Source organism: Dermacentor variabilis, chromosome 7 (genome assembly GCF_050947875.1).
Source record: "Dermacentor variabilis isolate Ectoservices chromosome 7, ASM5094787v1, whole genome shotgun sequence".
Taxonomy (NCBI): Eukaryota; Metazoa; Arthropoda; class Arachnida; order Ixodida; family Ixodidae; genus Dermacentor; species Dermacentor variabilis.
The window spans coordinates 152,273,328-152,297,671 of record NC_134574.1 but is presented as its reverse complement, the minus strand read 5'-3'; the positions used below and the strand labels follow the sequence as shown (position 1 = coordinate 152,297,671).

Sequence of the window (24,344 nt, the reverse complement as noted above, 5' to 3'; positions counted from 1 at the left end):
TTCTCGACTTGTCACACATACTACGCTGATTTAATTAACACCTCGAAATTGTAATTTAAGCAGGAGAAACCAACCCATATATTCTACAGTAGCTCTTTCAATACGCCGACCTACCACCGTCGACCAGCGGCTATGGCGTTTCGCTGTTGAGCTCGAGGTCACGGTTTAATGCCGGCCGCGTCGGCCGCATTCCAATCGAGGTGAAAGGCAAAAAACACTCGTGTGTCATACAATTGGTGCACGTAAACAATGCCTGTTGGTCAAATATAATTTGTAGCCCCCCCCCCCCCCCCGCGATTTCCCTTAACGCGTGCCTTATAATAAAATCGCGGTTTTACTACCTAAAACCTTCGAGCTTGATGTGTTCTTTTATAAGTAGAAGAAGGTTTCCAGTTGTTGATAGTTAAGTACATCAAGTACTAATGAATTAGTTACTGTATAACAAAAAGTTACTATAACAAAAAGAACAGTTCATTGTTTTTGTATAAATGTACTCCAAAGCCCGAAAGACTGGTGAACAAGTTTTTATAATTTTCCTAATGTAGAACCAGGCTTTGACATTGCACTGTTAATCCCCATCAGGACCAAGTTGCAATGAGGGCAAAGGAGGTACTTCTTGACAATACTATCGTTTTCTGAAACATACTGAATTCGAAATTAATTGCGCTCACGATGACACCAGAGTGCGTTTCTAAAACGATACCATGTCAATTGTGTATATTCCAGGGCCGCAGGTCCAGTGAAGAAAAGACTGCCCTCGGAAGCTCATCGAGAGAGCCCGCTGGGCCACCTGCCAAAGCAAACGGAGCGTAATCGCGGACATGGTGGACAATACGTCGGGTACTCCTTCACGAGAGCGCCACTTGGTATAAGCCGCCAAAGAGCGCTGAAGTGCCACAACGATTAGCACTCCGCTCCTGTTCCTTCCCAACGCTCCACTCCGGGTTTTGGCGTGGAAGCAGCGTCGCCTTCGACGAACAGAAAAGCGGACATTTGCGATTCTCGGCAAATTCTCCAATCCCCCAGAGCGGCTTTGTGCCATTTTAACAAAGCTCTACGACTGCATCTACCGTGTGTTTGTCAATTTTAAAGGACCACCTCGCTCGTTCCGTAGAAACTAAACATAATATTCTCAAACTTAAGGAAAAAGGATTTTTTCTTGTACATATTGTGGAGCATCATAGAAGAAAAGGAGAACAAAGACTGCGATTACTCTCTCGCGTTCGTCAATAATATCACCACCCGGTTCGTGGCCTATCCCCTGCAGTGGGTATGTGCCATTAATTGAGGCTTCATCATCATCATCATCATCATCTTATTCGTCGCTCACGTACCTGATAAGAGAGGAGAACAACCACTTCGCCTGAGCTCTCCAATATATATCTGCGCCAGCTTCTACCACCCAAATCTTCGTGCTGTTTTCCAGTTTCCGGCTGCAAAACTAGGAAAATATGACGTCCTCAGGAGTGGCTACACACCCCGCCGCAATTCAAGCCTTCCTGGTGCTCATAAAGCTCCTTGTGGCCATTTACGACATCGTCACGCTCCCAGTCTACGCCGTTTTCCAGAAGCCCTGGGTGTACTGGAAGAGAAAGCGCGCTTGCTTCGCCAAGCCCGTCGTGGAGGGAGACCCGTCGTCACCCTACCGACGTTTGAAGAACAGCTCGATCGAGAGTATGGAAGGCGTCCAGACCTTGGACGAGTTGGCTCGAACGGCAATCAGCCTCTACGCCCAACGGTCAGCCATAGGAGTCCGACCAGTGCTGGGTTACAATGAAGAGAAGCAGGACAACGGCAAGGTGTTCAAGAAGCTCGTCCTCGGCGAGTACGAGTGGAAAACGTACGAAGAGGTGGATAGCAGAATCGACTTGACAGCGCGCGGGCTCCACTCGATAGGTGCCAGGCCCGGTCAGTACTTGGTCATCTTGGCCGAGACGCGCTTCGAGTGGCTGTTGACGGCGCAGGCTTGTTTTCGCACCAGCGTCCCTCTCGTGACGCTGTACGCGACGCTCAGCGACGACGGAATAGTGAGCGCCATCAACGAGACAGAGGCGACGCACTTAGTCACGTCCGAAGACCTTCTACCGCGTATTCTGAGTGTGGTGAACAAAATGCCATCGCTGACCCACATTGTCACCATGGAGAACCCTAACTCCAAGCCGTTGGAGCCGTCGACTCAAGGCCCACAGGTCAGTATGCATGAAACATTTCCCCCTTTTTGTTAAAATATTTGTTGCAACGAGACAACACTACGATACAAAGAGGGTGTGGCTTGAAGCTGAACAAAGATTTAATTGGCGTAAAGGGGGATACTTTGACTGGAGGAGCGCTCTCTTGTAGCCTTCTACTTTGCATTGGAGTAAAGAGTACAGAGTTGACAGGGGAGAGTAGACTAGAAGGATGACATAGTACTGTGAGCTAAGTTGTTGCTGTACTGATGCTGTACCTGCTCAATGTCCGTGAGGAGAGACTAGGACAAAACTATGCATACAGGAAGTATACGCTCACTGTATTTACACGTAGAACAGTGTCGATAGACATACTTCCTGTGTTCACTGTGCCAGCGCGTCAACGGTGTAGCAAAAAAAATTATTTGATATGCGTAAGAATGTTTTACAGTGAATTTTTCTTGTTAAACACCCAAAGGTTCTAAGGAAATCCAAACAGAAAGGAGCAGGTGCTCGAGTCTCCTGCACACAGCTGCCAAGGATCAAGTTCCTTTGACGCTGTTAAAGCTTCCAAAAACCGGGGATATGATTCCCAGAACCGTCCATATGCGTTCGAGGTGTGTTCTTATGAAACCCAGAGCATCCTAACGCAGCGGCTGGTCAATGACAAACAGTATTCATGGATGAAAGCATTGCGAAACTGACTCAACGTAACTTTTGTACACGGGACTGAGGCAGCATATGAAGTACGCGAACGTACAACATGCTGAAATGAAAAGAAAAACCACTCAGAAACGCAGGAAAACAGCTCAGCGACTTCTGGAATTGTATCCATAGGTGAATAAGTCATACGTCAATAAATGTACTGTCCAACGCCTTTATAACGAAATGCTTGGGGCCTCCAAATAATTCGTTATATAAGTCACTTTGTTGTAAAGATCACGTCTCGCGCACCTCCCAGTCAAACTGGGACATATTTATTCCTTCTTTATACAAGCCACTTCCATATAGAGGCGTTAGTTGCCGATGCGCTTGACTGCATAAACAAGAAGGTTGTGCTTCCACCATGTGCATGGTTGTATCATGATTGGCGGTCCTGTTTCTTTTGCTCTGCATAAGATGTATTCACAATGACGCGTTTTGCCATGACACCTTCCACGCAAATATGTTTTGCCTTCATAACCCAGTCGTTTAGTTAGGGCCAAGGTGTACGGATTCGAGCACGCGATTTGTTTTAGAGGGAACGCTCTACTCCTCGAGGTACAGCTCCCAAGGTCAGTCTCAGCGCGCCTTTAACCTTCAGCCGCCGGCGTGCACGTGTGAAGGTGTGACGTCACGTCACGTGATCTGCTACAGAGATGCGTATGAGCTGCGTTCACTCGAGGCTCGCCGCTGTCTACCACGTGACTAGGCGAAGGTTTAAACGGCTAAAAAATTTAGAGGATGCTTAAGGATCTCCTCTAAGAGTGGAACGCCATAGCATTCTCAGATCCCCGACTGCTTCTCGTGCTTCCCGATACCTGGAGCGCATGTAACCGTAATGTTTACCTGAAAACGCTGGCCGCGAACGCTATGTACGAAGGCGGGCTTTGTGGCTGAAACGCGGCCTCTTGTGTGGGCCGCGATGCGGCTGAGGCCAGCGCCAGCTAGAGGCGTTGCAAGAAACCAGGAGCGCCGTTCCGTGGCCCCCGAGACATCCGCGCGCCGACGCGCGAAAATGCGGACGCCGCGGCCGGTCTGCGAATTGCAGAAACGCTAGAAAAGGAGTTTCTTTGAGTTTTTGCATAACATAATTATGTTTTCTCATATGATAAAATTACAGTCTGAGAGCTGCCATGACTGTAAGTTGTGTTTTATTCGTCGCTCACGATTTTTCCACGTATTGTAGCTTGAGAAATTCAACTAGTTGAGTAAAGTCCTTGCGTCACATGGAGGGCCTGGGTATGTGTGGTTCGAATATCTTTTTGCCGAAGCGACGTTCTACGCCGACACCGGATTTTCTGCGACAAGGGCTTTTTAACGCTCCCGCGTTAATATAAGAGCGTTTTAATTGAGCGTCTTTACGGTATGCTCCGCTCCGAGCTGCCCCGGTAAGCCACAGCGGAGCGGCGGAAGATTTTCACGTTATAATTATACGTTTAGCGGAGCGAAGCGGACTTTTCGTAGTAGCAGTGCCCACTGGCCAAATTCAGGGTAATGAAAGAAAATAAATACACCTATTGATCCCTCTTATACAGTAAAACGTATATATGTATCTATATATATATATATATATAACTTATTTCTCCATGAAGTATCTAGACGTGCGCTTGTATGCGTTACTGGTCCATCTTATCCAGTGGAAAATAAAGTGTCGTCTTGGGAAACGCCACGTGATAGCCAGTGCGCTTGCTTTTCGCATCCAATCCAATCCTTTCTGACGCCAACGCTAGCCAAAGCGCTGCGCGGCACGCTCCGCTCATGCAGCTTCTAAGCGGACCGTGTTCCTCACTCCGCTATACCGCTTACGACAGCGCATGCGCATTCGCGCTTCCGCTCCGCTTAGCTGCTTAGCGGAGCGTAAACACGCTCAACTAAAACTCTATAGTGCGACGCATACTCTAGCGTGAGTGTACGCACACGTTAGGTCACGTTGGCGAGAAGAAGAGCGTCTATAGCTCGACCTATGGTTCGACGCAGTGGCGCAGTGCCGACGCGCCCGGCGTTGAGCGATGCTCACCCGCGCGCCGATGACGTCAGACTATAAACGCGCCTTAACAGCTTCTCCGAGGCGTTCGGTCAGTCAGTCTCCCCGTGAGGGAAACACGCGCCGGAGCGAGCGCGTCAACTGTTCGCAGCAGGCGCCACGCTAAGCCTGAGCACCGTGCCGATATAGCTCGCCGGGAAGAAGCACGGAAGAATCGTGTCTGGCCATGCTTAACAGAGCTTGAACTAGGTTCAAGTCCCGTTGAACCACAGCCACTTTTTTATCTATGTTATGCAGCAGCAGCAGCAGCAAGGAAAACTGTGCACGGAGCTATAGAATAATTGGACTCTTTTGATTACACAATTTGGCTCCAGTTCGCTTCATATTTTTCAGGGTACTGCTACGCAGGTCCACTTTAGTAGAACCACTACCACATCTTTGACGAGTTGTTCCACGTGCCACTTTGCATTAGCAATGGTGAAAGAATATTTTTTTCCTTCCTCGTAATGTTGCCTGCCGTTAGTAACTAACATCTGCATGTAGTTTGGCAAGGTGATTCGAACTTATTCTTTTAATGCGAAAAAGCAACATGACTGACTGTACTCTAAATCTAAGTTTATTAATACGACTCCCTAGAATATTCACAACAGATTATCCTGCCTCGACGTTTCTTAAAGGGACACTAAAGCGAAACAATAAATCAGTTTAGACTAATGAAGCATTGTTTGAGAACCCTGCAGGCAGTCATTTAAAAAAAATGTTTGATTATTAGATGAGAAAATGAAGGTCCAAGTATCAGCATTTGAATTTCGCGCCGAAACCCAGCACCGGTACGTCACAGTGACGTCAGGGATTCCAAAGTATGTTTTCGCATTTCGGCCGCGTTGGCTGAATAGAGGTTCCCGAAACTTGGCATGTGTAAAAAATTTGAGGCTCATCAAGGTTAAGCCCAGTGGATGCTTCGCATCCACTGGGCTTAACCTTAGCGTATCCTTAGCGTTTGGAGGCATCTTGACCGCATACACGCCCGGCGCAAGGACGCTGGCGTGGTTGCGGGCACAGAGACTGACGCGACGGCGGGCGCGCGCCGCTTCATCCCTGGCGTGACGTCACATATCACGTGATGCAGCGATGGTGGCGCCGCCGCCGCGTCGCGCGCGACGGCGCGAACCGAAGCGTGGAGGCCTCCGCCGGGCGACGTCCGACGGCGCGATATGAGGCCCTATCTGCAGCCGGTGTGACGTCCTCACGTGACGTCACATCATGTGATCTCACTTCAGGGTCAATGGTGGCCACCACCGGGAGGCGACCGACGGCGCGATATGAGGCCCCATCTGCAGCCGGTGTGACGTCATCACATGACGTCATGTCACGTGACCCCACTTTAGGGTCAATGGTGGCCACCGCCGGGCGTCGCGCGAAGGCCCGAAACCTACGTTAATATGCTTCGCATAATATTTGGTTCCTTTAGAACGCAATGTATTCAATGTGTACCGCTATATATAATTAGTAGGCCCTAGAAGATGCCATCAAAATCCAAGATGTCACAGCCCCCAAGTGCGGGAACATACGTAGGCGTCGCCACCCGTATTTAGTTCTTGCGCTTTTAATGGCTTACCAAACGTCTTATCGTTGTAAGAGTGGTGTTTTTGGTGTTGTGGAACGGTAATTTACTGATGCAGAAGAAATCATTCTTCACTTTAGTGTCCCTTTAAGTAGATTCTACAGTACATTCGAATAAAATTATGTGATGCTGGTACAGTTATTGGGAATGCATCACAATTTGTGACGGAACGGCATAACGGCAGGCTTCTCGCTTCTTTTTTTATTGCAGATTGTTCCGTTTTCTAGTCTCGAGAAACGTGCCGAAAGCTGCGAGCTGCCCTCATGCTCTCCCGCACCAGACGACGTGGCCATTGTCATGTTCACTAGCGGCTCCACAGGGCTGCCCAAGGGCGTCGTATGCACGCACGCAAGCCTTGTTTCAGCACTGCACAGCTTCGCCGTAGGCTGCCAGAGGTATGACGTCTCGACCTGCAACGACACTTACGTGGCCTACCTACCCCTGGCACACATGTTCGAACTGGTCGCTGAGCTGCATCTCTTCGCTGTCGGGGCGCGCATCGGCTACTCCAGTCCTCAGACGCTCACAGACAATGCCACCGCCTTGGCCCGGGGCTGTCCTGGCGACGTGACGCTTATACAACCGACTCAGATAGCAACTGTGCCGCTCATACTAGACAGGCTTGTCAAGGGAATCAGCGAAGCAGCTGCCTCGAAAGGCCCACTGTTCAAGGCTTTCTTCGACTTCGCTGTGAAGTACAAGAACTTCTGGCTAGACCTTGGCTTCGACACGCCTCTCCTCAACAGAGCCATCTTCAAGAAAACCAGCGCAGTACTCGGCGGTAACGTCAAGGCCGTCGCATGTGGCTCGGCACCGCTGTCCAGAGAGACCCGCCGGTACCTTCGAGTCTGCATGTGTTGCCCCATCGTCGAGGGCTACGGCCTCACAGAGACAGGCGGCGCTGCTACCATAGTGGACACTGAAGACGTTAGCGTGAACGGCGTAGGAGCGCCTCTACCAAGATGCTACATCCGGCTGGTCGACTGGCCAGAAGGCAACTACAACGTTTCGGACCGTCCTAACCCCCGCGGTGAGGTCCTCGTTGGTGGACCGGGTATCGCCAAAGGGTACTTCAAGAATGATGAACTAACTCGTGAGTCGTTTCGCGAGGAAAGCGGTATACGCTGGTTCTACACTGGCGACATCGGCGAGATGTTCCCGGACGGCACGATCAAGATAATCGACCGCAAGAAGGACCTGGTAAAGCTCCAATACGGCGAGTACGTTTCGTTGGGACGCGTCGAAATGATTCTCAAGACCTGTCCGCTCATCGACAACATGTTCGCGTACGGCAGTTCCCTGCATACGTACATCGTGGCGTTTGTAACACCGAACCACAAGCAGTTGATGCGCCTAGCCAAGGAACTTGGCAAAGAGGAGACGTCCACTCTGAAGGAGCTGTGCCAGGACAGTGACGTTGCAAAAGCCGCCTCCGAGTCGATCCTGACATTCGCGCGCGCCAGCGGGCTGCACAAGACAGAAGTGCCGCTCAAGCTGAAACTGTGTGCTGAAGAGTGGACGCCCGACTCGGGCCTGGTCACGCCGACGTTCAAGCTTCGCAGAAAGCCGCTTCAGAACTTTTACCAACGTGACATTGCCGAGATGTACGGGCTGGCATAGGACACCAGACTGCTGTGAATGCGCACGGCTTTCCGGGCCGTGAACTGTGGTCCAAGTGTCCTGATGTACAAAGTGCCTAATGGGTTAGGTGTTTTTTTTTGTTTTACAACGGTAAACAAAATGCGTTTTAATTTTACTAAACACAATTAAAAATTTTATTTTATCTAGCCGCGAACTGAATAAATTCTTCTACTGCCGAATAATGAAGTGCACATGCAGTGTTGCTGGTTCAATTTTGTCTGGTTAGTTCACCGGCAGCTTCGTCCAGTTCTACGTAGGATACCTCTTAAACAGTGCCATCCTGGTGTATTTCCAAGTCCCAGTCTATCGTTCGCACAACTTCTTGCAATCAGGCTCTGGATAAATATTCTATTTTTTAAGTCTCCTTGCTTGCTCAGTTATTTGATCGCCCTTTGTCACTTTCTCTTAGGCTGGCCTGTCGATCAGTGGCAACGAGCCTTAAATACGACTGTGAACTTGGTTATTTACCCCCATCCCTTCTCATTAAGAGGTCAAACCTTGCTCAAGTTTCAGTCGAGACGTTTTCTACTATTACCAGTCCCTGAGATATAGCTTTCTTGCTTCAAAACTTTTTCAACACTTAAAACGGTAATCGTTGAAACAAGAAAGACGAATTCCTCTTAAATCACTGAAATTTTATTTATTTATTTATTTATTTATTTATTTATTTATATATTTATTTATTTATATGGATAAGGTACGAGTTGAGCACTAAATTGCACAGCTGCGGAGAAAGCCACGTCGGAAGACGTGGTACTGGTAGATTGTTCCGAAATGCGGCAGCCATATTTGACTAAGGATGCACTTGTCAATCAACCAATAGTCCTGCTATGCATTTCAATGCAGCACAAGCGAACCCTTTGTTGTGGGTGTACTGTACTCAATTGTGTTTGTCACGTCGATGACCATCGTGCATAGACGGAATACAAACAAAGCGATATGTGCTCTTGGCCGTGAGACGACAGGAGTGGACTAGAAGTGGCCACGCAAGCCTTCACAATGGAACGAATGTTTGCTCCTCGATATACTGCGGTGGCAACAATGCTGGTGGACTGTGCTTTGCAACAACCTAATACACCGTGGATATGCGTGTCGCTGTTATCGCGCGACGCGGTTATACGTGCTTGCACTAATCTCAAAACAGGCAAACACAGCCAGATAGGCATTCAGAACAGCAAATAGATGCGAATGTTTACTTTGCTTAGGGACATGTAAGTACGTTTCGAAGATTGCGGGCGATGGTCAGCACTTTGTATGCGAAGGCAAAGCAACCAGCAACCCGCCATACTTGCTCAGTGGCTATGGTGTTGGGCTGCTGAGCACGAGGTCGTGGGATCGAATCCCGGTCACGGAGGCCGCATTTCGGGGCGAACTGCGAAAACACCCGTGTACTTATATTTAGGTGCACGTTAAAGAACACCAGGTGGTCGAAATTTCCGGAGTCTTCGACTACGACGTGCCTCATAATCAAAAAGTGGTTTAGGCACGTAAAACCCCATAATTCAATTTTTTGAAGTCAAAGCAAACGACGAAAGACGTCATTCGGTCCGTAATCTCATATTGAAATGTGTGCTACGCACACGTGCAAAAGAAAAAAAAAAGGATGAACTGATTAACACAGCTAGAATTTCAAGTATGGCTCAGTCTCGTGGAAGTGAGCGTGACCTTAGGTCATACATTCAAGACACCCCGACATGCCAATTTTTACTGCAGAAATTAAGTTCTGCGGTTTCACACGCCAAAAAAATGCTCCGATTATGAGGCATACGTTATTGGGGGGCTACGGATGAATTAATTTTGACCACCTGCGGTTAATTTTTTTATTTCATTAACGTGAGGGTTAATGCTTCAGGGCATACAGGGGTATGGGATGCGGGTGAATAAGGATGATTAAACGAACCTGCGGTTGTTTTGCGCGCACTTTTCACGGGCGGCTTCCTTTTTTTTTTCACACCCATTGAAAGTGGCCGCCACGGCCGCGACTGAACCTGCGACCTCGAGCTCAGAAATGAAATGCCATAACCACTAAGCCAGACCGCGGCTGCTCATTTCATTGAAGGCAGTGATTAATGCTGAAGCGACAAGCAAAAAAGAGCCGAGAAGCCTGTCGCTTCACAAGGACCAAATAGGAAAGAAACAAATAAGTGAATGAATGAATGAATGAATGAATGAACAACCGAATGAATGAACGTGTAGGCGGCCGGTAGATGCGAGCCGTCTATACTCTATTGAGAGTGGCGGCGATTATTTGTGGCCGCTGTGCAGAGGAGCAGCATTTCGTCGTTCTGGCTCCGTCAGAGGTAGAATGCAGATCCTTGAAAATACCAGCACGTACCTCTTCTTGGTGATCGGCCGAGAACCGGGTAAGTCAATGTAAAGTGCAAAATGAGAGGAGATTTATAATAGGTAAGTTAGAACTGAAAGATAGAAGTAGCCTGGTGCATTCTTTGCTTTGCTTTGCTTTCCTCCGAGAGTGTCTTAGACCCTGTATGGGGGTTGGCCAATAATCGGTTGATTTAAGAAAAAGACTACACGAGTCTTCAAAGAATCACTATTGAGAAATTTTGAATGGCTAAAGCAATGAAGTTTAACGCGGAAGAACGGCGGCATGACAGGAAGAAGTGTTCTATTGCTTCATCTTCACCACAGTATGAGCAAAAGGAGGAGGGCGCCAGATCAGATCGTTGCAGATAATAGTGTAATGCAGGTATCCGACATGGGAATTTCGTCAACAAAACTTCTACCTTTCGGTTACAGCAGAAGTTTTTGTTCCAAGGAAATAGTAGGTGCAAGTAATCAATTAAGTTTGTTAATGATAGATTCCAAGAATTTTGCATGCTTGCCCATCTCCTAAACCCAGCAGCAGTTACGAAAGCAGATAAAGGAACAATCTGGAGAATTTGACCACTTATGGCAGCTCTCGCCAAGCTGTCTGCTAATTCACTAATAATACATTATGACGACGGAACCATACCTGTCTAATTAGTGTTAAGTGATAAGATACTAAACAATGAAATGTACGTGAAATATGTGAGCCTTTATTGTAGTGAGAGCTGAACATAAAGATAAAGAGTCCGTTATTCTAACAACTCCCGAGAATGATACGTTCACTTTCTGGAGAGCCAATGCAAACGCCAGAAACTGAGCTATAAATACTGGTACGTAGTCAGGAAGTCTTAAAGAGAAGGACCGGTCAAAAGCGGAAAATTGCAGTGCCAACTTTTTTGTTTTGTTTTGTTTACGATGCATCTCTCGCTAAGACAGCGTTTATTTTTAGCTCTATTAGCTGATTTTATAATAGCCCATTTAATATATTGCAAGAGAGGTGTTTTGTCTTGTTTAAGTATATATCGTCAAAAATAATCAAGAGATTCTGTCTCTCACCGCCAATAGGAGTCTGTCACTGTCATTGTCTGTCTCACTCTCAATAGGTGTCTCTGACTGCCAACATAATGGTGCATCTAAGGGACCAACAAGTGCCTGAACGAAGACGACCTCAGGAGTGTGGAACCGAAGCCAGGAAGATTGAAAAAAATATTACTGGTCGAGAAATAAAAATTACTTGTAATTTCATAGGAAGTCGGTAGATCTTTAGGAATGTTTGGACCGTTAATAACCAAAATCTGCACGAAAGAGACGGCAGGACGAGGAGATGGACATAGACCACAGCTGTGGTTTGTGTGCCCCTCTTCGGCCTGTCGTTTACCGTTGTTTTCCGCTCGTAATCATGAACCCACCAGCCCAAATGCGTACTCTTCTGAAGAGACGATAAGTGAGTTTCTAGGTATAGTACGTTGTTGGCAACGAACTTTTGTAAACCAAGGTACAGGCGTAAAGCTTCTCGTTCCAGAAGAACACGGGGATGTAATTTATATGCCGGCGCACCTGAACGTGGAACACATCCAAATTCCAAAATTGCGCGTACGCACATTTTATAGATGATCACAAGAGAGCCTCTCCGCATCACCCATCGAATGTTACAAAGCCTTCTCAGCATTGGAACCGGCCGCACTCGTTTATTATTTATATATTCAATGTGCGTGCGCCAACTAAACCGATTATCATGTCTTGTGCCCAGGTACTTTACCGAGTCCACCTGAGGTATATTCTGCAAGCGGTAGGTAAGGTTTATATGTATTACATCCATCAAAGGAAAACCATAATTGAGCAATTTTTGACCGTTAAGGTAGAGGCGAATACACTGTAATCCGGTTTCTATGGCGCGCAGGTATGTTAGCAATGAAACTTATGAAGAGTGGACATCATGGTCCGACGCAAAACATGTGATGTCATCTGTACATATATTTTTGTATATGTCATTATGACAAGCTACAGAGCTTTGTAATATATTAAATAATAAAGGTGACGTGTCAACTACTTGTGGAACCCCACGCGACTGTCGACGTCTGTTTGACGAACATCCTTTCAAATAATAATAAAATTCTTGGTCATTTCGAAACACATTAAATCATTGTGTTCTACATTCTGGGAAAGAAGTTTTGTTAATCGATTCAATAAAACTTCATGTTCTGCACTATCATAAGCTTTACATATATCTAAATTTACTAGAGCTGCAATTTCTATTTGGCGTCGTGCTAATTTTATTCGGCTCTCTAGGTCCCCATGAACGTGCCGAATGGAACAGCCAGACCTAAAGCCAATTTAGAAAGGGTTGAGTGCATCTTTATCTTGTACTAATTTCATAAGGCAAGCATTTAGAATAGTTTAGATTAATTTACCCAATTAGAAGTCAGTGTAATTGGCCGAAGATTGTCCAAGCGTGAATGCGTCACCATTATTTTTAAGAATCAGAATAGTATTAGGAAGTCTACAACTTGAATGTATTCACTAAAATTAAGCAGAAAAGTTTACTACGTCTAAAGGTACACCTGGGAACTCCTTGAATAAAATTTTTTTTTAATTTTGCAGTTACACCGTGAGCAACTGGGGCGGAATGTGGCATACTGTCCACTGCCCGTAATCAGATCCATCATAGTAATCTCAATGAAATCATCTGAGTGGATTCGTAGCTAGGGACATGGAGGTAACAGGGAAGTGAATCGACTTTTTAAACCCGGTTTATTATCGCCCCGATGTCAGAGAGGAAAACTTGAAGATGTTGTGCATGTCGTGAGGTCACCTTACAGTAGGCAAGGCTGTGACGCTGATTGCAAAGGGGTTGACTGTGTATTAGGATAGAATAGGCAAGTCATTGAATGGAAAATATATACGCGGACATCAAACTACGAGTCAAAAGTTAGAATTTTGGTCTTCTTTCTCTTAGTCGATTCTCCACCGAATCCCCTTCCAACGGCCCTGCACGTACCTAAAAGCATCCCCAATACCCTCCTCGCCTCATCGTTCGTCCAATCACACTGCGGTGCACGCAGTGTGCACACAACGGGGCTCCAGGGCGACACTATCCGAGGTTCCAATGCGACAACGCCGTTGCCACAAATCCTTCGCAGTGCAACGAGTCTCTTGTCTCACAACCTCGCAAGACACACTATCCCGAAGAAGAAACTTCGACGCCCCGTTGAGACATCTGGTCCGTTTGCGGAATGTCTCGGCGTGGTGCGGTTCAGCGGCGAGGGGTTGACTTCAAAGCCACGGCACTCCATTTGCGAACCAACTGGCGGAGACCCCGACTCACAGTCGACTCGCTTACGCGCTCTTCGTAAACCGCGGCTTCCCTACCCCCGATGGCTATAACTCTTCGCCGCCGTCTTGGTGTCGAACCAAGCGTCTCTTCTGACCACCCCGCGTGACCCTTATGTACAGCCGCCCTCGCAAACAAGGCTAAACTCCACTAACCTTTCGCGATTTCTGGTAGCATCTGTGTCATTTCTTCTCTACTGAAAACTATTGAGTCAATGTTACTCGGACGCGGAAGTTTCTTTCCGCTACGAAGAAAATTGAACGGTACACGTTTGTTTTTAGACTGTGATAGATAATCGAAATGTTTCCAATCGTAGCCGTCTTCTTCGTTAGAAACTGTGCGTTCAAATATAGTCCTGCAGAACTTATAAACACTGCAATTTTTTGGACACTGGTTATATAACAACTTTTTCCAGGCTGCTTTCCTTTATTTATAATCGCGTGAACAGTCGGTATTCCACCAAGGGCTGTAACAGTAACCGTTATATTAGATCTTGTTGAGCGCTCTTGATCTACAGCTCGTGCCTGGTGGATCGTCGTCTCCTATTTCGGCCATCATGAGCTTCCGATACTGGCGCCACTACAGAATACTGAATGTGTTAACATCGTATCTTACACCCTGTTTTTCTATTCTCTTTTTTCTTTCTTTTTTTTTGTGTGTGGCACAGCTTGGCTAACGTCAGCTGGGACACCTTATATGCAGTACATGTGGAGACAAGCTTGGCAGGCAAGGTCACGAAATTTACGCTGTCCGGTGAGCGGGATTTGTTTCCGGAGAGTGGGTCGAGGTACAGTTTGTTGCGTAGGACTGATAAAGAGAATGTTGAGGATTGGGTCCCGTCAGCTGGGGCCAAGGGCATCTTTTATGCAGTGCTGTTACACTCGAACTTGGAGCAACCGTATCAGGATACAGCCGCAGGAATGTTTGCCGAGCCATTTGTCATTTCCTCTGTGACACAAAAAGATTGCCTTATTAATATTGCGCATTTTCCGCGATTTATCTATTTCTCCTTCAATAAAACATAAATTTAGAAAAATACAGTGAAAAACCCTAATTCACCGTTATAATATTAATACTATTATTATGTAACATTTCACTCGCTCATTTTTACGTCTATCCTTTACTTTATGTATTTTATTAATAAGTTCGTGTTACTATTCCTATCTATGCAAGGCTGAATACCTTACTATACAATAATTTATTTAAATAATTCTCGGTTTATTTCTCATCTTCGATTAGTCACTTATTTTCCTTTTTATTACCTAACTATTTACATTATTAACTACATTATTTCATTTATTAATCCCATTACCACCTGGTTCGCGGCCTATCCCCCGCAGTGAGCTTGTGCCATAGTTTGAGGCTTCATCATCATCATCGGAAAAGGGACAGACGTTTTTCTTGCCGCGGGCGCAGCGTCCGATTTGTGGCCTGCCGTAACGATGGCTTTTTACTGTTACTTTATCTGTTCAGTATTTAATGTAAAGAAACCTTAATTTCTCTAAGTCCTTCTCAAAGTTTTATTATCAGGTGATTTAGTCAAACCCCGGCCCTGATCCTATTTTCACTGAATTACAAAACCTTTCCGTGGGCCAGTCAACGCTAGTAAGCGAAGTGCAAGGACTGAAGAACCAACTACTAACAACAGAGCAAACCCTACCCAGTAATCATTCGACACTCAGACCGCATCGCTTAGACCGCCACACAGGCGGGAGATGCAGGCCGATAATGGCAAAATTCGCCTTCTACAAAACAAAAGACCGGATCCTTTCAAACGGACGTAAGTTGAAAGGAACGCCCTACAGCATAGGTGAGGATTTCTCACGCAGGGTTCAGAACGCCAGAAGTCACTTGGTCAAATTTGCGAGACAGAAGTCTGTTCCATTTTCCCTACGCTATAAAACACTGCACGAAGCGGCTCGAAACGCTATCTTTACAATGAAACATCAAAAACAGTGCAAGAAATCCAATAGCAACCATATCGACGTCAAGCAGCTATCGCCAGCTCTCACCCGAGACCAAAGGCTAACCTTCTTTTTTCCGCAATCTTCACGAACATTCGAAGTTTCATATCCAAACGTGATCACCTGTCTCATCTTGTAAAGTCTTCAGATACCAGTATTCTGATCCTAACCGAAACATGGATATCAAGTGATGTTGCCGACTCAGAAGTACTCGCCGGTTTACCGAATTTCAAGGTCTATCGGAAAGACCGCAAAGGCGCTCGCGGGGACGATGTTCTCGTAGCAGCCAGTAAAGAATTACCATGTTCTGTAATTTATATTCACTCCGACTTAAAAATTTATCGGTATTATTTCAAGCTTTACCACACTCTGCATTATTGGGTGTTTTCTATAGGCACCCATACAACAATTCTACTTTTCTCGCGCATTTAATACTATTCTAAACCAGCTTACCTTGACATATACTAAAGCCGATCTCGTTCTTTTTGGCAATTTCAATTTTTCTGGTATTAATTTGAGGGAAAAAAATTACAACAGCTAACACAACTGAAGCTAGAGATTTTCTTGATGTTTGCCTTCACTATAACCTAACGCAGTTGTTAACTCAGGCAACACGTGTCACTTGCGATTCCTTTACCATTTTGGATTTAATACTGACAACCCTTCCCGATAGCCTGTCTTCGATTCACCATCTCCATGAAATGAACGACCACAAAATTATTCATGTAGATTTCAGTTCTTGCCCTACTGCCAATCCCTCGCACAAGAAAACAATAACCTTATACAATAAGGGTAATTATGATGCCATAAATAACGAAATTTGCACCTTTTTACCCACATATGAGGCCAATGTTTACTGTTGTTCTGTTCAGGAAAACTGGCTCGCTTTTAAGCAGAAATTAATCGAGCTAATACACACGTTCATCCCTAAAACTACTATCCGTATAAACAGCCGAAAACCGGGTATAACAAAATTTTGCACCGCCTAGATAACAAGAAAAAGCTTTATTCCGGAATTCCATACTTAGAGGGGGCGCCCAAAACTGGGACAAGCATTATGCAGACGAAAAAGCTTATCTCACAGGAATCCGTAACGCCACATTCGCTTTTTTTTACGATTTGCCTAATATGTTAGCTAATAACCCTCGTAAGTTTTGGCAGACAATTAACCCTAAAGCAGTAGCTTCTATCACTCTTACTAACGACTCAGTGGAGGTTATCTCTGACGATGAATGGGCCGATGCTTTCAAAAAGGCCTTTACATCTGTCTTCACTAAGTAAGTAGACATTTCCTTACTTATGTTTTCATGTCGTATCACGTCGTCCATGTCTGTCGATGGTATCTCATACCTCATCGTAAAGAACAAGTTGTCATTGGCATATGGACTGGACGAAATTAACGCCAAACTGTCGGAAAATATAGGTCACATTGCTTCCGCCTATTTTGCATTATTATTTTCGCAATCTCTTTCAACAGGTACAATTTCAGATGTCTGGAAGGTGGGAAAGGCCATACCCATCTTCAAATTCGGTAACGAAAACTCACCTCTGAACTACTGCCCCAATTTCCTTGACCAGCGTACCTTGCAAACTCATGGAACAGGTCATTTACTCTTACATCATGAATTTCCTCGACTCCCATAACTTCTTTCACCATTCTCAACATGGGTTTCGTAGGGGTCTCTCCTGCGAAACCCAGCTTGCCATCTTTGTTCATGACCTTCATGCTAGCCTTGATATGAACGTGCAAACAGACTCCTTGTTTCTTCAGTTCGCGAAAGCCTTTGATAATGTACCCGACAAACGCCTAATTTTAAAATTATACTTCTTAAACTTGCACCCGAATGCATTAAATTGGATAAAAGAATTCTTCAGTAACCGTTCACAAGTAGTGCTTACAAATAACAAGTTATCCAGCCAACTTCCAGTGTCATCGGGGGTGCCTCAAGGCTCTGTCTTTAGTCCTCTTCTGTTCCTAAGATACCTTAACGCCCTACCTGTTCATGTATGTTCTAATATACGCATGTTTGCTGATGACGGTGTTATTTACTAAACCGCTACTAGCCCATCTGACCCTATGATTTTAAAACAAGATCTCGACCACATAGTACAATAGTATGCTGACTAGCTAATGTCCCTAAACCCTACTAAATGCAAGCTCATTTATTTTATTCCTCGTCAAATACCCCTTCACCTCACTTATAATATAGCTAATGTCCCTATTGAATTAGTAACCACTTGGAGTTACGTTATCTAACAATGTGTCTACGAACACGCACATTGCTAAAGTCACGTCATCAGCTAACAGTGCTTTGGGTTTCTTAAAATGTCATTTACGTAACGCTCCGAGACACGTAAACCTACTTGATTACAAATCACTAGCGAGGGCTAAGTTAGAGTACGCTTCTCCCATCTGGAACCCACTCGAAGTAGGTCTCACTAATGCCCTAGAATCCGCTCAAAATCGCGCTGCTAGATTCATTCATGCTTCGTATTCATACGAAATCAGTGCTTCATCCCTCAAAACCAAGTGTAACTTATCACCTTTCTCTTATCGCCGACGCCCCCCCCCCCATTGCAACCCCCTCTCGATCTCGCAAATTCTTTCACTCGCCACTTAATTGCGCTCCTTACATTATTTCTGCAGCTCGCATATCCAATTGCACTGGTCATGCGTCAGAAATTTCTCGCCCACGTGCCCGCACTAAAATATTTTCTGCTTCATTTTTTTGCAGAGCAGCAAAAGATTGGAACGGCCTTTCTCGCAACATCGCCACTATCACCTGCCCATCAAGCTTCACGCATAGCATATTAAACATAACATCGCACTGATCGTTGTGTCAACAATATACTGCGAAAAAAAAACCCACTCCTCATGTAAAACCCCCTCGGGGGCCTTTAAGGAAATAAAAATGAAATGAAATGAAATGTCGACCAACTCCCACACGCAAAGGGAAAATCAAATACTGCTTAATTGACTTTCAGATTTTACCTCACGTCGCTCATCACAAACGGGACGCAATACATCTGGGAGATATAAAATGCAAAAAAAAAGAGAGACATTGATGTCGCTTTTAAACTATTTCTACGCAGTCGTCGCCTGTTATGCAGCTCTCCAAAGGTCTGACGGGAGTTTGTTCACCCCAGCAAAAGCACGTCATTTTACTCTTTTGCATACATTAAGGCACCGCCCCTTGGTTACTCGCTTTGCTTATTTATATCCCCAACTTTCCTCTAGACGCATTGTCGAATATGTTCGCTTTCGCTAATTAACGCAATGGTAAATTAAAGCGAAATCCCGCTAAAAGTACGTCTGAGATGCGAACGCTCCGGAGCGATCTTCGTCAATAAAATGAGCGGTGACGCAAGAATTGGTCATGCGCCTCTTAACCGAAAGGCCAGTCCTCGCCAACTTTCTTCCGCTATCGGGGCAATTACGTAGCCGACTAGTTGCGTAATAGCTGACTAGAGCGCTGTCTATGCCATAATCAGCGCCGGACCTCGCAATTGCGTAAAAATTGCGTGGATATTTACCTCCCACCCTTCCTTTACATCAGCTTCTATTGCAGCCAATAGCATTCTGCCTATTCCTTCTTGATCTTCTTTCTCTTCATTAAAGCGACTGTCTCTTTAGTGTAGTCACCTGTGCCTGTAACGACCCCGTCTCTATCAATCTCCTCGCTTCGTCTTTTGTTCTACTAGTTATCTAAGCGTCTCTTGCTTATCTCTACGACTCATCAGTTAATGTTTTCATCCGAAAAATTGGTGGAATAAATGTAGGGAAACGACAAAAAACGTAGACGTACAAAAGCAAAGTTCTCAATAGGGGATCAGAAAATTTGGTTGTGGGAGTTCATAGTGTTTTTTTCTTTCTTTTTTAAACCTAGGTAGTACATTAGGCAGTGAATAGCAAGAGCTTGGCGGCGCAACCCACCACCCCGTTCCACAGGGGACGCTCATAATATCCATCCATCCAGCCGATGAACCGCCATGTTTTGAATCCTAGCGCTTCCGAAACATGCCCATTCCCTACGGTTCTTCGTAGGTGGGATGAGGGACATTAGGACGAATATCTTGGCATTCCACTACGATGTGCGGAGCGGTCTCTACGCTTGTTCTGCAGGAGACCAAAATGTTGGAGCGTCAACCACGGGGCAAGAAAAGAAACGAAAAGCGAGCTTTCACCGAAACAATGAGCCTGGAGCTTGTCTGTTGCAATCTCCCGCGGACAAATATTTCTCTTAATGCTAAGCATATTTCACGGAGTGCAGCCACATTGTTTGCGGGTGGGGCAGAGGAGGGGGGGGGGGGTAACGAGGTATTTCGCTGTTTTGATGGGCCGATGCCGGTGATAGTACAGTCTAATATTAGGTGTCCCTGGGGCGACTAGGTATGGGGACTGGGTATGTGCACTGCAGGCTATGTTCACTGAGCATGTGTCACTGGTTATGTGCTACTGGGCTTTAGTTTCTTTGAATCTTACATTTTGCCGTTGACACATTTTTTTCTTACACATTATAAATATACATACTAAAGCGTATTCTCTCTACATAACCGTTCGCTACACGAAAATTACATTATTCATACACCCGTTATTTACACATCACGGCTGTCGTGCGTTACGTCAACTACTTTTGAGTCAGCCAGTTCTCTCTCTCTCTCTTTGTTCGCCTACACCTTACATGACTGAACACACCAGAATTCCAGTTTAGCAGTGGAATGCATGGATTTACGCTGTGCAGCGAATTCGCGGTAGCGAGCATTTGCGCGTGTTTGAATACTGCAACTGTTAATTGGAAATGGACCGCGCAATCAGTAAACGAATAGGGTAGGAAGCCGACGTTGCAGCACTGGTGAAATTGTAGGTGATCAGTCAAACCACGGACAGCCGTTGTGCTGACATAGGGGGTACTCTGTATCCTGAATTTTATTGGTCCTGCTGCTGAAATGCATACGCTAAGCGTTTGGCTTATTGCTCACCAAGCGATGGCTTAGTGCCCATGCTATGCGTGACACTCGCGTAGGTTTGTTTAATGTTGGCCCCAGGTGCATAGCTATAGAAGAAGGCTCAATTTCGAACTAATTACAGGATGTTATCATTTCAAATAATGAATGCATGTTGTTTTTTACAGGCCAAGTTGGATCAGAACACGTCTTCCATAGGAAGGCGAAAGTGACGAAAGCTGTTTCGGCGACGAATATGACGAGTACTACGCATGCAATATTCAGGGCTCGCATTGAGCAAGTGGAATCTAAGGCAATGCGCGCGGTGGAATGCTATAGCGGACTCAGTAACCAGGGATCTGGAATTGCGAGGCGATGCCTTACTTACGATATATGTAAAACGCGTGTGCGCCCTGCCATGGATTTCAGGCCCGTCTCGTTTTTTGGCATCGCAAGTTGCAAAACCAAGCCTCCGGTTCTTAGAGAAGCAGACGCTCTGCGTTTCACCTTCGACTCGCAAGGTTTGTGGCGAACAACATTCTGCATATGGAAGCCTGTTTACAAAATAGTGACCATATTCGCGAGAAGTTTTTATGCTAGAATTAGTATTTAGAGTAGATTACAGCATTTCCGTGAATTTAGATATATCATTAGCTAACGTGGCTTGCAAACGGCGTAGTGCACTTCGAATGAAAGGCTTCCGATGATTTTCCATTGTCACAGCGGAGAGTTTCATAATGATTCGCGATCTTCATCGGGGACGATTACAGTACGTTTTCATTAATGAACTAAGTGTATTTGTCGTACTCATTGGTCGCGGCTACACGCTCCGCAAATTGTATTGGTACAGACATAGCTGGCACCAGTGAATGTACAGATTCGGCTCGTTGACTGGAGTGAATCAAATTCAGTTCTTAAGATAGAATTTCATACTTTTCTCCCTGACATCCTAAACTAATTTTCGTTCCGTAATTTATGCTACCAGATACAAGGTTACCTTGCCTATATGCAAACAAGCAAGATCATAGCCACTGATGTTCCGAAAGCATCTTTTCTCCTTTTCTTTGTTGGTTCTTCGCTTTTCTTCTTCTAGATCCATAACTTCGGATAAAGCAAAAGGGGCAGAAAGCAGACCAATTCCGGACTGCTCATTTATAATCATAGCAGAACTACTTGCAAATCTTCCGGCCAACATAAAGTGCCTAAGAAGAAACCGTTCTCTGTCATTGCCTGTCTTTCTGTGTGTCCTTCGCATTCCCTGGCAGTGAACCCAACACTCTTAATTAATTGTGCTTCAATATATGGCTCCTGCAAACTTACGACAATAATTTCCTTTATCATGGATACATGATCAGCAGGGCTTGATCTCTAAACGCCATGGCGAGCTTGTTATCCGTAAAGTCGCCCAGCGCACCTGTGATCCTTATTTTTGTCGAAACGGGTTTAGTAACTGAAGCAAGTTATGAAAATTTGGCTCACAAACAATTTCAAGAAAGCATTTTTGGCAGCATCTTCAGATTTTTATTGTCTACGTTTCTGCTGGAATGAAGAACGGTTTCCTACCCGCCAGTTTGTTTCACGTATCAGGTTACATTCTCGCATCTTCCAACAACTTTTTTTTAATTGCATAGAGCTGGTCTGATGTTGTTCTCTCTACGCCACACATGCAGTGAAATGTAATTGACAGACTACGCCTTCTTACCATGCCGCGGATACACAAATGAGAGAAATGTCTCTAAGCTTGCGATAGCACACTTTAGATTATGACGTCGCGACTTCGGAGTGCTTCACGGGTGACATTGCTCAAATGTATACATATGTTTTCCAAAGAAATAGTAATAATTGCACACGTTCATCTACCGAAGTGATGTTTGTATGCCTGTCCGCAATAAAACGCAAAGAGCCTAAGCATTCGACACCAACTAGCTTTAAGTGGTTTGTACCTACGACCCGTACTTATTTATGGCTGTCAAATGTTGTGCTACACCCTCCCGCATTTATTAAACAAAGAATCTCAATCGATGCACGTATAGCTAAACAATGTCAACTTTGTAATCTTGTGTTTGTTATCTCAAAATGTTTTCACGCTGTATCTTTGTATGTTTTCGTGTACCACTGCCAAGTCTCTGTAGGGTGTGGCGGCCTCGTCAAGCCTTCTCATTGGCTTTTTGCCGATGCACCCAACTTCCGAAAGATGTTAAATATACATATTGCATTGTATTGCATTGTATATCTCTCAAAGATGCGATTTCACGCGCAGTGTGACGCACGGGCGTACAGTCAACACACCTCGAGAATGCGGTTAGACGCCTCCAAAGTCTGATAATAATAAAAAAAAATTAATGCGTGGCCTCTAGTTTTCAGGGTTCGACTACTCGCTTCGCGTCTCGCACAGTGTAGGAAATGATGGCGATTTCGTCACCGCGATGGAGGTTAATAATAATAATATTATTTGGGGTTTTACGTGCCAAAACCACTTTCTGATTATGAGGCACGCCGTAGTGGAGGACTCCGGAAATTTTGACCACCTGGGGTCCTTTAACGTGCACCTAAATCTAAGCACACGGGTGTTTTCGCATTTCGCCCCCATCGAAATGCGGCCGCCGTGGCCGGGATTCGATCCCGCGACCTCGTGCTCAGCAGCCCAACACCATAGCCACTGAGCTACCACGGCGGGTGCGATGGAGGTTCTGAATCTGGTTTGCGCTATTGTACACACGGTGAGGGGCCACTCTGGCGGTGACACGGTTCCACCCAACATGAGAAGTGTTGCCTCTTTGGAAGTACACACCTAGCAGCTGACAATTCAAAACTGTCCCTTTCGCGTTGCATGATACGAAGCAGTTAAAAAAAAACTGCCATGTGGAGGGGATCTCGAAAAGAAGCTCTCGCGATTGTCTAGAAGGGGTCTCACGGATATGGTAGCGCACGCCGCACGCCAAACTTCTTTCACGGAGGCGAACGCATTGCAAACAGTTGGAGCCGCTGCTCAAAAGCAAGTTGAATAGTAAATATAACCAAATTATTAGTCATCAACCTCTTTGAATGTCCGCCTCAGATATTAGTAGTACTCAAAAGGCTATGCTTTTACAGATACCTGCAGCACCCATTCCTGAAGTTTCTAATCTGCCGCCTACTGAGGAAGTATGTAATGTCAATAATGTGACTGCTTCCCTTTGATGACAGCCACGAGAACAAGTCAGCGTCGGCCCCTGGCCAAACTTACGCATTGGACTGGAAGGTTTCCACAGACGGTCAGATCGCTGCTTCGGTTCAAAGACGCAGCCGCTTTTCATCGGCTTTACCTTGTCCGCTCAGTCTAAGAGTACCGTAAGATGCTCCAGTAACGATCGAGTAAGCTCAACGACAATAGTATGCGGAAAAAGTTCGTTTCTACTGTAGTACCAGCCTCACATTAGAGTCGGCAGGCAGCTGCTTTCCTATTTCTACAACGTAGATCCCCCCCCCCCCTTTAGCGTTTCATTTTTTTGACGAGACGTAGTACTAGGATATATGGCGCTTCCACAAGAAACAAAAAAAAAATTAGCACTCGGGTGGAGGGGGGGGGGGGGGGGTGAGGTGCGCCGGCCCTCTAAACGAAACGCCTCGCCGTAGTCAAGCTCATTCAACCCAGCTCGCTCGCCCAGCATGCTCCACC

The 24,344-nt window shown here is 45.7% G+C and overlaps 1 long non-coding RNA gene and 1 pseudogene across 1 annotated transcript in view; one reads left to right on the top strand and one right to left on the bottom strand.

The window, feature by feature from the left end:
* The window catches only part of LOC142588169 (uncharacterized), a 117,407-nt gene that overhangs the window by 66,973 nt on the left and 26,090 nt on the right, over window positions 1-24,344 (bottom strand). The gene's annotated exons all lie outside the window — the stretch shown is intronic.
* LOC142588361 (long-chain-fatty-acid--CoA ligase 4 pseudogene) overlaps window positions 1-24,344 on the top strand; it is a 56,697-nt pseudogene that overhangs the window by 13,979 nt on the left and 18,374 nt on the right.